A 4307-nucleotide genomic window follows, 5' to 3' on the forward strand; every position below is an offset into this window, starting at 1 on the left:
GTGCGTGCGATACGCGGCATGTGACCGGAAACCACGCCCCTTTGGGTCAATAGGGAAGGGTTGTGTCTAAACTCCATACACGGTACGGACCTGGTCTTTAACAGGCATTGGGAAATAGCAGACTCTACGTGAGCTGTCTAAACTCCATGCGTGGTACGGACCTCTCGGCCCCTAGTGCTAAACTGCATGCACGATACGGACCTGGTCCTTACCAAGTATGGGGAATAGCCCACTCTACAGGAGCTGGGACCTCTCAGCCCCCTGGTGGTCAGGTCCGGAACTACGATGGGATTTAGCTGATTCACAGTGAATTGTCTAAGCTCCAGACTCTGTAAGGACCTGCTTAACCCTTTGTGGTATGGGATCAATTAATTTTGCCCAATACATTGAAACAGATGAGTAAGGTTTTTATGTGTATTTCATATTTCAGCCTTATAGTAGTTTAACATGAATCCGTATCATGGACGCATCTCACCCCCCCCCCCCCCCCCCCCCCAGTCCAGTGTTTGGGCTCAGATCATGCCCCAGATAAGCCTTTAATCGCTGCCAAATGTCTGCATTTAACAATGACTGAAAAGTTGTACAGTGGACGAGAAAAATAAACGATGGGCGCAAATCTTCCATTTGTCAAGAGTTTTCTGTGAATTGTTCGCACCAAAGTATACAATCAGATTGCAAGACTTTGCCGATAACCTGTGATTTTACCATCATCATCATTGTCAAAGGAAAGCTGAAGATGTAGCCCCATAATACACATAACGGAGGTCCTCTTCACTAATGGGATCCATACCCCAGACGGACCTTTTCTATGTGTTACGTACAGAGAGGTTTTCCTGCTGGTGAGGTCCTCTTCAGCAGTGGCGTAGCGTGGAGGGGGCTGTTGCCCCAGGTGCAAAATTTTAGGGGGCGCCAGCAGGGCCGCACCGCCAATTAGGCAAAGTGAGGCGATTGCCCCAGGCGGCGCGGCCCTGCTCACAAGTGGGGGGCGGCGGCAGGTCACAGGGAGATGAGCGGCGCTTCCATTGTGGAAGCGCTCATCCCCATAGTTATCTATATCGCCGTCCTCAGGACAGCGAAACAGATGGATGTGCTGCGGGGGAGGGAGAGGCGTCTCCCTTCCCTGTTCCTCTAATAGGCTACAGGCCTAGTGCCGGCAGCCTATCAGAGGTTGGTGCAGGCAGCGCGATGACGTCATCGCGCCGCCTGAGCCGTACAGCGCGGAAGAGGCCTGCATCGCATCGCTGCCATGGAGGTAAGTATAAGTGTTTATTTTTTTATATGGTACAATACTGGCACATGATTGGGGGGCCATCTATGGGGACACATCTTACTGGCACATTATTGGGGGCATCTACTAAGACCACAAAGAAGGAATATTTTATATGGGGGCTCTGAATAGGGGCATTTTATACTGGGGCACATTATGGTGGGTACTATGGGGAAGGGGAGAGAGGAGTACTATGGGGTCATCTACGGGGGGGGGTATTTTATACTTGCAAATTATGGGGGAAACAGGGCATCGACTGGGGCACTATATATGGGGCATTTTAAACTGGTACATTATGGGGGGCACTAGGATGAAGGGGGGAGAGGAACACTATGGGGGTATTTTATACTGGTATATTATGGGGGCACTATGGGGACATTAGCTCAACTGGGGGCATTAAAAGGGGGTATATTTTGTCACATTATAAGGAGAATTATTACTACTGGGGGGCATTATGGTGGCCTTTATTAATACTGGGGAACATGATTACTAGTATGGGCACTATGGGAGCATTATTACTTCTGGGGCACAGTGAGGACATGTTGGGGGCACTGTAGGAGTACTATTACTACCATGTGTGCTCTAACAGAGAATTATTACTATTGGTGGGAGTTTTGGGAGTGCTATGACTGTGGGGGCACCTTGGCACAGTATCAGCTTACCACAATTATTTTTGGGGGACGTTATGTTTACACTATTAGTGTCAGGGGCACTATTTGCTGGGCGCAGTAATTTTAGGGCACACTGTGCCAATAATTATTATAGGGCACTATTTGCATGGTACTACTATTATCAGGGGGTTTATCTGTTTCTGCAGTATAGTATTGGGGATGGTAGGATGATTTGTCCAGAAGATGGGAGGATGATGGAAAAGTAGTAAACTAAGATTTTTTTTGTCAAACTGCAGAGATGAGAAATGGCTGAAAAATGGTGGTCTGGTCTGAAGGAGAAGATGAAGAAAGAGAACATCTACATTAAAGGAGACATCATTGGCTATAAGAGGTATGGGGCGCTGTATTAGCCTGTATGTTCTGTAGTGATGGGAGGGGGATATAGAATTTGGCCCACACTGTAGCAGCCTGGCCCCAGACTTTGGGTCACACTGTGCGTGTTCTGAATTCTAGGGCTCACACCCATCTACCACATTATCTGTACACAGAGAGTTATCACCATGTTATCTGTGGGGTTACATAGGACTGCAGGTGTATCTACTACATTATCTGTATAAAAAAAAGGGGCGTGGCCACAGGTTGGGGGGGGGGCAATACTTGGCTTGCCCCGGGTGCTGGCAACCCACGCTACGCCACTGCTCCTCAGGCATGGGGTTTAGCCTGCTCACAGTGAACTGTCTATTTCCCATAACCCAGACGGACCTTTTCTATGTAAAAAGAAGTGGCCTTTTTTTTTTTTAAATGGCCTTCCAAAATGTATTCCTTTATGAGGCGCAGGTCCTAAATGGGTGTTGCCTACATTTCCAATACAGAAGAGATCAGGGCGGACATAACGGCGACAGATAACTGGCTGTGTGATGGCGATAGCGGCAGTGGCGAGTTATCATCAGTTTGGGACATGATGCGGGCAAAGCAGCAGATGTCCCGCTGTGTAGTGGTGGAAGCAGCAGTAGTGCGTCAACATAAATGGCTGTACAGTATGGAACATCATGGACAAGGCTGGATTTGAATATCAAATAATGTCTGGCTGTGTAGTGAGAATGGTAGAGGCACTAGTGGTAGGTAGGAACTGGTGGCAGCACAGTATGGAACATGACGGACAAGGTGCAGGAGATGTCTGGCTGTGTGGTGGTAGTAGTTGGTGGCAGTACAGTATGGAACATGACGGACAAGGTGCAGGAGATGTCTGGCTGTGTGGTGGTAGTAGTTGGTGGCAGTACAGTATGGAACATGACGGACAAGGTGCAGAAGATGTCTGGCCGTGTGGTGGTAGTAGTTGGTGGCAGTACAGTATGGAACATGACGGAGAAGGTGCAGGAGATGTCTGGCTGTGTGGTGGTAATAGTTGGTGACAGTACAGTATAGAACATGATGGAGACAAGGTGCAGGAGATGTCTGGCTGTGTGGTGGTAGTAGTTGGTGGCAGTACAGTATGGAACATGACGGAGAAGGTGCAGGAGATGTCTGGCCTTGCAGTTGTAGTAGCAGTTGGTGACACCAGTGGCAGTATGGAACATGACGGACAAGGTGCAGGAGATGTCTGGCTGTGTGGTGGTAGTAGTTGGTGGCAGTACAGTATGGAACATGACGGACAAGGTGCAGGAGATGATGCCTGGCTGTGGTGGGTTTTCAGTGGCGGCAGGAGCGGTCATTTTCGTTTGGCAAACATTTGCTTACCGAATCTACCTCTGTTTACCACACACCAAATCTGTCTGTGATGCAAGAAGTGTACCTTTTTTTAAATACAAACATAAATGATTAAAGAGGTTATCATGTTCGTGTGCATGAGCCCTTATATAGTTTTATGGGTTTTGTTTTTACAGTGTTCCTTATGAGATAAAACTGACCTGTTCCCTTTATTCTCCGGGTCAGTACGATTACGGTGATACAATTATATAGTTATATGGGTTTCATTTTTATAGCGTTCCCTATGAGATAAAACCGTTCTTTTGGGAAGGTGAGATGACAAAAAGTGATTTTGATGTTTTTTTTCCCCATTATGCGAATGGTATAATGGTAAAAAAAAAACATCAAATGGGATAAATATTTTTATATTTTAATAGTATGGGTGTTTTTGCATGCAGTGATAGCTATGATGTTTATTTTTTTAATTATGTGTTTTAATTTTGGGAAAATAATGTGATTTGAATTTGTATATATATATATATAGATGGAAACGGACAGCACATCCAGTAGAAAAATTCAAGATTTATTCAACCACAGTGGCACAGTGAGGCAACGTTTCGGCTCAAAACACAGAGCCTTTCTCAAGCTTGAGAAAGGCTCTGTGTTTTGAGCCGAAACGTCACCTCACTGTGCCACTGTGGTTGAATAAATCTTGAATTTTTCTACTGGATGTGCTGTCCGTT

Source organism: Bufo bufo, chromosome 1 (genome assembly GCF_905171765.1).
Source record: "Bufo bufo chromosome 1, aBufBuf1.1, whole genome shotgun sequence".
NCBI lineage: Eukaryota > Metazoa > Chordata > Amphibia > Anura > Bufonidae > Bufo > Bufo bufo.